This window comes from Octopus bimaculoides, chromosome 29 (genome assembly GCF_046866305.1).
Source record: "Octopus bimaculoides isolate indiv1 chromosome 29, ASM4686630v1, whole genome shotgun sequence".
Classification (NCBI taxonomy): Eukaryota; Metazoa; Mollusca; class Cephalopoda; order Octopoda; family Octopodidae; genus Octopus; species Octopus bimaculoides.
The window spans coordinates 7,331,845-7,344,693 of record NC_142956.1 but is presented as its reverse complement, the minus strand read 5'-3'; the positions used below and the strand labels follow the sequence as shown (position 1 = coordinate 7,344,693).

General features: G+C 39.2%; 1 long non-coding RNA gene across 1 annotated transcript; it reads left to right on the top strand.

The window, feature by feature from the left end:
• Positions 1–6: 6 nt before the first annotated feature.
• Positions 7–8,756, top strand: LOC149130324 (uncharacterized). Its single transcript, XR_016238952.1, has 2 exons — positions 7–3,113; positions 8,271–8,756. It is a non-coding gene; the product is annotated as an uncharacterized LOC149130324 (long non-coding RNA).
• Positions 8,757–12,849: the final 4,093 nt, after the last annotated feature.

The following is a 12,849-nucleotide window of genomic DNA, read 5'->3' as shown; positions in this document are numbered from 1 at the left end:
AACTTATGCAAAGAAATATCAGACATGTTGAAAGAAGAAAGGAGATAAATGAATTGGAGAGGAGCTCCTTAAGAGACCTTACGAGGTTACTAGGAAGCTGTTTGCAGATGCTAAGAGCGGCAGGATGAACTGTAATAAATGAAATCCAGCTTAAGTGTGGTTAGTGGTCAGTAGGGAGAGCTAGAAAAGCTTTTTTAACCATCCCTACTGACCACAATATATATATTTATTTAAAAAGATTATTTTTTATTTACTAATTAGAAATTTCACTAGTTACAATCTGCTGTATTTTTGGAGCTATTAATCCTGTTCATTCCTGCAGAGGCAATGAGAAAGTACCAGTTGTGTATTGGGATTGATGTAATCAATTAGTCCCCTACCCTGTAATTGCTGGCCTTGTACCAAAATTTGAATCCAATATTATCAATTCCCGTTCAACTGTTTTCAATTCGCACACTGCTACATGAAACCACAGCATGCCATTACGGGTTTATTTCTGCTAGTTATAGGCCTTGCATGTCCATGTTAGCTAACTGCAGGTTACTCTCATTGTCAGATGATTAAGCTTGGCCATTACAGTGTATCATTTAAAAAGAAACAATGTTTTAGTATTTGAATTAAGCTTTTATTATTATTATTAACATTCATTCCCTGAGTTCCGTACCTTCTTGGGTTGACTTTGCATTTCATTCCTCACGGGTCAGTAAAACAATTAGAAGTTACATAACATGTCATACTAATTGACTTCATACTCTCTCCTACAGATCTACTCACTTGTATTAATTGAAGAGTTCATAATTAACATTCATTTGCAATCACATTTCAAAACCCTCGTTACTACACTATATTGCTGTCCAATTGAATCTATCCACTTGTATTAATTGAAGAGTTCCTAATTAACATTCATTTTTAATCACTTTTCAAAACCCTCGTTACTACACTATTTTGCTGTCCAATTGAATCATCTCTTCCAATCATATCAAGTAAAACCTTCAGCTTTTCTGTATATTTTAGTGAGACTTCAGTTAGCTTTTAGTGATACTGATTGTTTGGTGTTTTAGAACATGACCTTTAAGCCAAGTGTTGAGAAGAAGACTCATCAAGCCAAGTAAAATCGCAGTCATGGCAGATACTGGTGGCATGTAAAAACACCCATTGCACTCTGGGAATGGTTGGCATTAGGAAAGGCATCCAGCCATAGGAATCATGCGAAATCAGACTGGAGTCTGGTGCATCCTTCCATTCAAACCGTCCAACCCATCCCAGTATGAACAACAGACGTTAAGTGATGATGATGAACTGGAGGGGCATATACAAGAGATCTACACTGATCCTAAGTGAGATAATCCATTCCCACTCATGGACAGTCTGAAATGCCCAACAAAACCATGAATGAAATCTCAACTTGGTGGTTTCAAACAGAAACAATTATATAACTGAGTGAAGAAGGCAAACGCAAAGAGGTGCCCCAGGAGGTGATGGTGTATCATAGAAAGTGTACAGGTATTAGTGTACACAATTATGTTATGAAGCTGTACTTAAAGAGTTGTGGCATAAAGATGAAATGGTTGATGACTAGTAGAAGGCAGAAAAAAATTACTTCCCAAAGAAAGCTGAAACAGAACTGATTGACCAGTTCAGACCATTTTCAATCTTGAATGTAGATGGCAAAATTTACAAGGGTGTAGTTGCCAAGAGATCAGCTACACATCTATAAAATAATGACTATGAGACCGAGAGTGTCCAAGATGCTGGAATTTCCAGAACCACTGGATGCGTAGAACATGATCTTTCAATCTGCAAGACACAAAGAAGAATAAAAGGGATTTGAATGTTGTATGACCTGATCTGGTTGATGCTTATGGTTCTGTACCACACAAATTAGTGATGGAACCAATGAACTTCTTTTATATATGAGAGCAGATTAAAGATCTGACTAGAAGCTGCTTTAATAATTTCAAAATGTGGTTCCTGACAGAAAATTTTACAACAGACTGACATCATTTTGAAATTGGAATTGCTGTAGGTTGCACAATATCAATCATTTAGTTTGTGCTTGTTGTGGAGATGTTACTTAGATCAGCAGATTGATCAGAAGAAATGGCTCGAGTGAAATCACCCAAGAAGGAATCCAAAGAATGATATAACAATACTAACAAGAGACGAAAAGGGTATGCAAATAGTTCTAGATGAACTGGATTAACTAATTCTTTCGTCAAGAATGGGGTTTAAACAAAATAATTAATGCAGTCATTTGTCAAAAGGTCAGCTGAAGCAAGTGGAGTTCAAAATAGCAAATGAAACGATGCCAAGGGTTAAAGAGAAACCTATAAAATGTTTTGGACGATGGTATGCTACCTCGTTGTGCAGTAAGGGTAGAGGCGTAGAGGTCATGGCACAAACTGAAGATGGGTTAAAGGCAATAGCTAAGCCAACATTTCCTGGCAAATAAAAGACTTGATGCTTCCAGTTTGATCTATATCCCTGCCTTGCTTATAAAATTCTTGAGTATCGGTTTTTATGCAACATTTCAGATTTTTTTTTACTGCCATAATGTATGGATGAACAATTATATCTAGTTAATAAGATTTTGTGAAAGCATACTGTGTTTTTGGATACCTGATATGTTTTGCTCCCCCTCTCTAGAATTAATCATTGCCCACCCGGAAAGAAATCTGCTTCATTAAGGAGCCTTCTAATATCTCAAACACATGTGGCACATATATAAGAAACAAAAAGTACAAAACTAAAAGAAAAACAGTGTTATCAAGTGATAATTAAATGAGATAATTGCAACATCGTTAGATTATTTAAGGTGTCTTAATAGAGAAAGGAAATTTAGGAAAGTTAGTCTGTTTTGTTGCAGACCTAAGTATTGAGCTATTACCTGGTCCCACTGGATAAAGCATAAGAATATTGACCAAACACATAGTGGTCACCTGATGACCAGCAATGATGATAGGTATGTCCCACTATAATAAAATATAGATTCTTAATGAAGAATTTTTACTCTCAGGTATAAAACTTGCAAATATTTATTTCAGAAACTCCAAAGTTAGAGAAGTTACTCCAAGCTGTCGCACAACTGTTAGGAAGCAAGTGGAAGCAAGTTGGTGAGTATAAAATAACAGTACTTAATTGATTTTAATAGGTGTCAGCTTTTGTTTGTCAGCATGACTGAGAGAAGATCCCATTCCAACTTTGCAATTGAAAGGCTAGCTGTAAAGTGATTCTATTAAATGTATTGGTATTACTGAAACTTCATAAAATAACCACCGAGATTAGCAGGGTTAGTAAAATGGATAAATTAGAGGACACAATAGATTTAATATTGTCTTTTGAGAGAGCAAATTAAAATATGTCATTTTAACTAAAAATTGGTTAGTTAATGACCAATTTGTTTTGTTTGTTTTACATTTTTACTAAGTTTACGTTTTTTTTTTTTTTGCAAAATGTCTGTTTTAAACAGATTTACGATGGAAAGTGTTTCAGGTGGGACATCTCAGTCATTTAGTTGGGAGTACAGGACTACATCATAAAGTGCATCCTTTTTCACATGCTTCTGTGTATAGTGAGTGGCATGTTGCAGCCGCTCCACTGTCCAGTGTCCATTTAGTTGTGAATCACACTTCACTGACATGTAATGGTCAATTGTACGTCGGTGGATGATGTTTATGTTGGTGATTCCTGTCTTCTTTCCTGCAAATCAAAATTCTCCTCTTTGCTTGCTTTAACTTAACACCTCTCTATTACACTGGGTAACACGATTTTTGTTCATGAATAACAATTGTTATTTCCTATTTGCTTAACCCTAGAAAATACGAGAATGGCTAATATCTCCTTCAAACTTTGTTTTTGTCACTATACCTGTGTATAGTGCTTTTACGCTGTTGTCTTGAGAAATTCACCACAGACACAGCAGAATGGGTCTGCCAGATGCTTACAACCTCTTGATGCCATCTGTGATGAATGCTGTTCTTGGATAGTTAGAAACAAACTGAACTGTTGATCTTATGATCCCTTTATTTACACTGGCATCTATGTTGCCAAAACGTTCTAGAAATTCTTCGAAATTTTAGTAACTCCTTGATGATAGTTCTAGAAAACTCTGCTTCAGTAACCCAGCACTGAATCTGTCTGGAAATAGGTTTCAAAACATTGATGTCCAGGTGACAAAAGCAACGTTTGAAGGGAACAGATGTCCTTTCCTTTGATTTCTTGATGGAATTGAATAAGAAATGACACTTACTGATCAAGGACAACAAAATATTTAAAGTTTGTTATAAAGTCTTATTGATTTCTCTCTAAATCATGTCCTTGAACCATTGAAAGAGATCCTTATAATGATTCATGAACCCGTGTTGTCTAGCAAACTGTGTTATATTTTGTATTGGGTCATCCCATAAATAATGCAGTTTTTTCAATTGTATGAACAGAAAGTCAGAGGGGGACGGGATAAACTACCTGCATCAACTTGCTATAAAGGCAGGTAGTAATTTTACAATTTACTTATTCTTAGTGCAAGTTCTGAAGTGTGCAGTTCAATTTTAATAGTTACTTTTTCAAAGCTATAATGGAAGTTACAAAGGAGCATATTTTGCTTTATGAATTCAGTAAAGGCAACAATGCAACAGAAAGCATGAGGAATATTAATGCAGTGTCTTGGGATCAGAAACTAAGCGTAAGCCAGTGTCAATGGTGGTTTCATAAATTCCGAGCCAGAAACTACAGCCTAGAAGATGAGCCTCGTCCTGGAAGATCTGTAGAGCTCAACGAGGACGTCCTGCAAACGCTGGTGGAACACAATCCCATTGTAACTAGCAGAGAAGCTTGGATTTGGTCATTCAACCATTCATTGATACTTGCATGGTATTGGAAAAATCATCAAATTGGGTCAATGGATCACGCACAGAGTGAATGTGTGCTCTCCTCTGCTGTCATGTCTCATGAATGAACCTCTTTTGAACCGAATAGTGACTGGTGACAAGAAACGGGTTCTCTATAAATACGTCAAGCACCAAAGACAGTGGGTAGGGAGAGGGGAAACACTGGCACTCCAGCCTAAAGAAGGTCCTCAGACATGTAAGGTGTTGTTATCTGTTTGGTGGGATATGAAAGATTTAGTCCACTTTGAACTTTTAAACCCTAACCAAACGATAACAAAGGAGATCTATTGGAAGCAGCTTGAGTGGCTTAAGTCAGTGCTAGAAGAGAAACGAACATATTTGGTTCCAAGATAATAAGTGCTTTTCCATCAGGATAATGCTCGGACACATACAGTAAGGATGACATTCCAAAGGCTGGAGCAGTTTGAATGGGAAACGATGCCCACCCACCATATTCACCAGCCATTGCCCCATCTAATTGTCATTTATTCTGCAGTCTTCAAACTCGTTCGGACAGAGAAAATATGTTATCAGTGGATGAGGTCAGAATAGAAGTGGAGGGGGTATTTTTCATCATGGACAAGTGAATTTTGGAAGAGAGGCCTTGCAAGTCTGCCGGATAGATGGAAGAGCATTGTAGAAAATGAATGAAGTATATTAAAGATTTAAAAAGAAGTTTGTTTCTCTTAAGTTTGTAAAATAAAAGAAGTGTAAACAAACTGCATTATTTATGGGATAATAACCCAATACATTGTGTCTTTGAGATCATTCTGGTATCTCGTCTATTTGTATTTTGGTCCAGATATGCCTAATAGGACCAGTATTGTTTGATAGTTCAAACCATATCTTCTAGATATTTCTAACTCTTGATGTTTTAATTATCAATTAGTCAAAAGGGGAGAAACATCACAGACAACTATTTCAGGCATTGACCATGGAATGTTATCAAACGGACAAAATGGGATTTCTTTAAAGGGTCTCTGGGGTAATGATACTAAATAGGATGTATAGGGCTCTCCCGATCCCTTATCTGGTGATCAATGAGGAAACTAGGGATAGAAGAATGTTTAGTGAAAGCTGTGTGAGCCATGTACAGAGACGCTGTCAGTAAGGTGAGGGTCGGCAACGAGTACAGTGAAGAATTCCGGTTAGAGGTAGGGGTCCACCAAGGTTCAGTCCTCAGCCCTAACCCTATTTATCATAGTCTTCCAGGCTATAACAGAGGAATGCCCCTGGGAGCTCCTCTATGCTGATGACCTTGCACTAATCGCTGAGTCACTATCAGCACTAGAGGAGAAGCTTCAGGTGTGGAAGCAAGGACTAGAATCGAAGGGCTTTAGAGTCAACCTAGCAAAAATCAAAGTCCTAATAAGTAGGAAGTCAGACAAACTACAAATCCCTTCAGTTAGATGGGTCTGCTCAATCTGTAGAAAAGGCGTAGGTAGAAACTCTATAAGATGTACCCAGTGTAAGCAATGGACACATAAGAGGTGCAGCAATACAAAAGGAAAGTTAACTAGGAAGTTAGTTTTTGTATGTGGCAGATGTTCAGGAGCAATAAACACTGAAAATGTGCAGAAAACAACTTCTGCCACATTCCAGGGAGAAAAACTAGATGTAGTTGATAGCTTCCGCTATGTAGGTAACCAAGTTAGTAGTGGGGAGGGTATGATGAAATTGTAGCTGCTAGAATAAGAATAGCCTGGGCAAAATTCAGAGAGCTCTTACCTGTGTTGGTGACAAAGGGCCTCTCACTCAGAGTAAAAGGCAAACTGTACGACGCATGAGGACATGCGTGACTGCTGAGGACATGCGTAAGCTCACGAGGAATGATGCCAGTATGCTCCGATGGATGTGCAAACTCGACAGAGTGTAAGTACCTTGAGAGTAAAGTTGAACCTTAGAAGCATCAGTTGTAGTGTGCAAGAGAGACGATTGTGCTGGTATGGTCATGTGGCGAGAATGGATGAGGATAGCTGTGTGAAAAAGTGCCAAGCCCTAGCGGTTGAGGGAACCCGTGGAAGAGGTAGACCCAGTAAGACCTGGGATGAGGTGGTGAAGCACGACCTTCGAACATTAGGCCTCACTGAGGCAATGACTTGTGACCGAGACCTTTGGAAATATGCTGTGCGTGAGAAGACCCGGCAAGCCAAGTGAGACCTTAATCCGAGGCCTCTGCCAGGAGTATAGCCAGCACACTTATGCGTACCTTTCCTTCATTGGACACTAAACTCTTCTTGCAAAGACCTGTTGAGGCAAGTGAAATCGAAATCGAACTAAATTTGATGACTGGCATTCATGCCAACGTCTCCTTCATTGGACACTAAACTCGTCTTGCGAAGACCTGTTGGGGCAAGTGAAAGCGAAGTCATGACGACACCTGTACCAGTGGAGCGCTAAGAGCACCATCTGAGCGTGATCGTTACCAGAACCGTCTTCCTGGCACTTGTGCCGGCACCATGTGAAAAGACATTCGAGCGAGATCGTTGCCAGTGCCGCTGGACTGGCTTCTGTGCAGGTGACACGTAAGATATACCTTTTTGAGCGTGGTCGTTGCCAGTACCGCCTGACTGGCCTCCGTGCCGGTGGCCCGTAAAAGCATCCACTACAGTCTCAGAGTGGTTGGTATTAGGAAGGGCATCCAGCCGTAGAAACTCTTACAAATCAGATTGGAGCCTGGTGTAGCCTTCTGGTTCACCAGTTCTCAATCAAATCGTCCAACCCATGCTAGCATGGAAAGCGGACATTAAGCGATAGTGATGACGACAACGATTCCAGAGATCTGGGGAATCTCTCCAGCTTGAATCGGTTCCTCTCCACCTCTCTGGTACTATGGACATGTGTTGCAGGAACAAATTACAAGACAAATTCTTCAAGCCTAATCAATGGAGCAGGGGTCCTAAGGGTAGATCAAAAGCTTAATGGTTGGGTGATAGCCATAATCTTAGTTGTTTCTGTTTGGGAATCCAACATAAAAGTCTAATGATGGCTGCTTCTGATAGGACCCTATGGAAGAGGTTCCTGAAGACTCTATTTTTACAATCCTCGCAAGAATATTGAGCAGAGACACTGTTGGTGGTCTATATTGATTCTTTAGGTTCTCATACACAAACACTTCTCCTAACATCTGTTTACCATGAATTTTCAATTGATTTTCTTTCAAATCTTCACCATCTTCATCCTGTATTTCCACCTCTTTGTTATTATTTAATTAACATTCTCAGAAACAGAGAACAATGCCTTTTATTTTTTATGTTTCTTCACTATTTCTCATTCCTTTATTGACTTAGTTTATTTGTTATATTTATGACAACCTACAGTACACATCCTTTATGTAATCGTTAATGATTTTGAAATTATTTCTTATTGTTTTATGTTTTGCAGGTAGGCATTTAGGAATCAAAAATGTCCAACTGGAAACAATCAGGTTAGACAATCCTCTTAACATTAACGAACATAGCTTCCAGATGCTGTACAAATGGTACACAAGTTGTGATCAAGAGAAACGAACACTGAAAACACTGAGAGAAGCCCTCGAAGCAGCTGAGTGCTTTGAGGCACTTCAATGTCTACCATCAGAAGAAAAGTGAACTTGTGTGTAAATGTTGTAATTGTTTATACTCAAAAGTTAACCTTGATTAAACAGAGACTCATGATCAAATGCCTTCCAGCCAGGACCCTCCTGTCTTTATGTGGGGAACCCAGAATCACATTGTCCAATGTGTTCTTCTTTAAGGTGATAATTGAACTGAGGACGATTTGGCTACTAATTCTAGCAAATCTATCAACCACATAAGAGATTCCCTTCCTGAATTGGTTCCTTACTTCTTAGAAATTAACTTTTGAAATAAAGATAATCTTTGAAATGTTCATTTGTTGTTGTTGTTTTTGCTGTGTATCTAAGCTCCTCCCCAAACGCCTTCCATTGTTGTAGAGACCGTTTTCATATCCTTTCATATATCGATAGTTATCTACCTTCATTTATAGCTGAAAGGGAAATGTCTGGTATATAAATATTGATATCTTTTCTCTTTATATATATCATATAGGGATAGTATTTCTATGTAATATATGATGTACCTATGGGCATTTCACTTTGTCCTGTTGTGGGTTTTTTAAGACAGCCCTTCCCCTAATGTGGGGGCGTTTGAATAAAACACAGGGTTGGGAGTGCAATTAAGAGTTATCTCTATTTTATATTCTAGCTTTAGAATCATTGTTAATTACTAATTACTGCAGTTTAGTTTTTCCAGCAAAAAATAAAACTTTATGATTGCATATATAAAAAATAAATCCATAAATTTCAAATTTATTAATAGAGGTGTTGATAAATCCTTTCCTAATAAAATGATGTCATATTTGTGATTTTAATTTCAATGTGATTGTGGGAAAGACAGTGACTCTCACCTTCCAAATAATTTGTTATTAGATTCGTTCATGACAAGAGAGAACAAAACTGGTTGAGCTGAAATTAAATACAAAAGTATTTCAGTTACATCAAATTCATTTCAGAAATTGATCAACAATTACTATGAAAATTTATTAGAATTCAAACAAATTATTTGGTATCAAAGTTTGTATAAAATTATTTTAAGTAAATTGCTAACACATCTTACTGATTTTTAGCTCCAAAATGTGGGAGTCAACAACTTCCGGCGGTGTATATTTCGCGTGTCACTGTTATTTATGACATATTACACTTTGGTCAGTGGAGGCACAATGACCTAGTGGTTAGGGCAGTGGCTTCGCGGTCATAGAAAAGCGGTTTCGATTCCCAAACCGGGCGTTGTGAGTGTTTATTGAGCGAAAACACCTGCAACTCCACGAGGCTCCGGCAGGGGATGGATGGCAACCCTGCTGTACTCTTTCACCACAACTTTCTCTCACTCTTACTTCCTGTTTCTGTTGTGCCTGTAATTCAAAGGGTCAGCCTTGTCACACTGTGTCACGTTGAATATCCCCCGAGAACTACGTTAAGGGTACACGTGTCTGTGGTGTGCTCAGCCACTTGCACGTTGATTTCACGAGCAGGCTGTACCGTTGATCGGATCAACTGGAACCCTCGGCGGAGTGCTAACAATAACAAACCTTTGGCCGGCAGATTAAAAAAATAATTGTCACTGTTATTTATGACATATTTCATCTCAGTTACGTTTGTATGAATAAACGATTGTACTTGAAGCATATTTACTTCATGTCACCACCACAATCGTTCGTGCATTTCTACTACTTTTAGTCTTTTTTTTCATGCTTTTCAGCTATTTTCGGAAAGACATTTTTGCCCCCCACTCCCCTTCTAATTTCTTCATTTTTTCACATTTTTCCGTAACTCTAACACGAAAATCCCAACCCTAACTCTAAAACCCTAACCCTGATCCTAGAACCCTAACCCTAAAACCTGAAAGCTAAAACCAGTACAAACGCACGAACGATGTCATAAATAACTGACAAACGAAATATACACCGCAAGAAGTTGTTGTTGACAAACCACGGCAGTAATTTTATTCAGCTGAATACACGTCATTGATTGGTTGAAATTACCGAAATACGACAACTTTAACACGAAATAACTTTTAAAATATAAACTTTTCTCAACACCACTAAGAGTAAAATATGTTTTATATGACACATTCTACCAATGTCCGAAGTTTGAAAGTGTTTAGTTCCAAAAAATTAATTTCTCGATGTGCTGCCGTTGAAAGGGAATAGATGCAACAATCTTTTATTTTTCGTCTGTACAAGAGTTACATCTTGGGACAATCAGTAACCAGGTCGCCTTGGTGTGGAAGCAGTAAAGTCGGTTTAATCACAAGTTTGTGAAGGCATTCTCCTTCAGAATTCCAGCTACACGGACCTGGTCAAATTGTGAGCGTCTGAGGTCAGCAGCAGAGGCGAAGAGAGAAGTGCTGAGGACACGTCTGCATTGTTCAGCTCCGACCATCTCGAGTCAGAGATACACGAGAACTTTGATACTGCTAGTTTTCTGAGCATGCGCATGAGGAAACTTCCGGCAGGCCTTTCAGAAGATTCCAACCCTGCACATGTGTGCTGGAGACCCTCAAGATGACGTCACTACACGTGTGTTTGTACGTACACACAAACATTTTCCTGCTCGTACGCGCAATCATACCCACACACACACACAAACAAATCCCCTCAACTGAGAAGAGTCAACTGTTGTCTTTTGCGAGCGAGAAACCTCAAATCTTGTTCGCTGCGAGTCAAAGGAGTCAAAAGGCCTCGACTTTTTGCAGATTTTGTCTTCGCAGTTATTCCCCTTCGTATGTATTAACATTACGAGTTTCTCAGTTCTCTCCCTTTATTATTTTTTTTGGTTTCTTTTTTAAACAAAATGTTAGTTCCTTAATTTCTTCTGCAAATTTTAATGTCTTATAACTTGAGTTCTGTAGAAGAAAACAATTTCGCTGTAAAAACCATCCTTTTTGCAAATCATTATACTTTTGAAATTTCTCTCTACTTAAATGTCATTTTTATAATGTCTTTCTTATATTTAAGAACCACATTTCATGGTGTAATGATGAATATCTCGGAATCCCGTTCAGCTTATTTCTCCAGTTTTAGAATTTAATGATAAAGTCCCCATCAAAAATTCGTTTCGTGTATCTATCCTGATGAATATGTTAAGAATAAATCCCTGTAAAGGGAAGAATTTTTAAAAATCGTTCTATAAATTCGCCTCCAAAATTCATTTTCAGCAATGGTAGTCATAGCTTCCCAACTCTGTGGTCTTGGTTTCAGTCCCACTGCATGGCACCCTGGACAAATGTCTTCTGATATAGCCCCGGGCTGAGCAAAACCTTGTGAGTGGAAGAGAGTCAGCTTCGATGAGATGGAGTTTGGTTTCGTGACGGGGAGAAACACTAGTGAAGCTATTTACCTGTTCAGGCCACGATTTCGTGGATACAGGCAACATTTCTTTGTGTGTTTTTGTCTGTGTTTATCCCCCAACCGTTTGAGAGCCTGTTTTGGTATATTTATGTACCTGTAACTGAGCGGTTCAGCGAAATAGACGGATAGAATGAGTCCCAGGATGAACAAGAAAAGTAAATTATCAATGGTGTCGATTCTATCGACTAAAATTGTTCAAGATGCTGCCCCAGCATGGCCACAGCGAAATGACAGAATCAAGAAAAAGATTTTAAAATTGAGTGTGTGTGTGCGTGTGTATGTGCGTGAATGCGTGTGTGTGTGTGTGCTTGGAACATGTCCATGTTTATATTGTGTAAATTCAAACACGACTCTACAAGCCACAACATTAAAAATTAAAGACAGAGACGGACAGAAAAGGGGAAAATGTCCCTTGCTCCAATCAGATTTGGCAGAGTTTCTCCAGCTGGATGCCCTTCCTAACGCCAACCACTCCAAGAGTGTAGTGGGTGATTTACGTGCCACCAGCACAAGAGCTAGTCAGGCAGTACTGGCAACAACCACACTCAAATGGAGTTTTTATGTGTTACCTGCTCAGGAGCCAGTCCAGCAGCACTGGCAACTCCCTCGCTCGAAAGTTGTTTTTTATGTACTACCGGCACAAGTGCCAGTAAGGTGACTCTGGTAACGATCACACTTGAATGCTGCTTCTATGTACCACCAGTGCACGGTCCAGCCAGCGGCCCTGGCAACGATCGTGCTCGGATGGTGCTCTTAGCGTTCCACTAGCACGGATGCCAGTCATGCGGTGCTGTCATCAAATTTGATTTCGGTTTCACTTGCTTCAACAGGTCTTCATAAGCAGAGTTTAGTATCCAATGAAAGAAAGGTACGCCTAAGTGGGCTGGTTACACCACTGGCATAGGCCACGGGTTATGGTCTCACTTGGCTGCCAGGTCTTCTCCAGCACAGCATATTTCCAACGGTCATTGCCTCGATGAGGCCTAATGTTCGAAGGTCATGCTTCACTACCTCATCCCAGGTCTTCCTGGGTCTACCTCTTCCACAGTAGCTC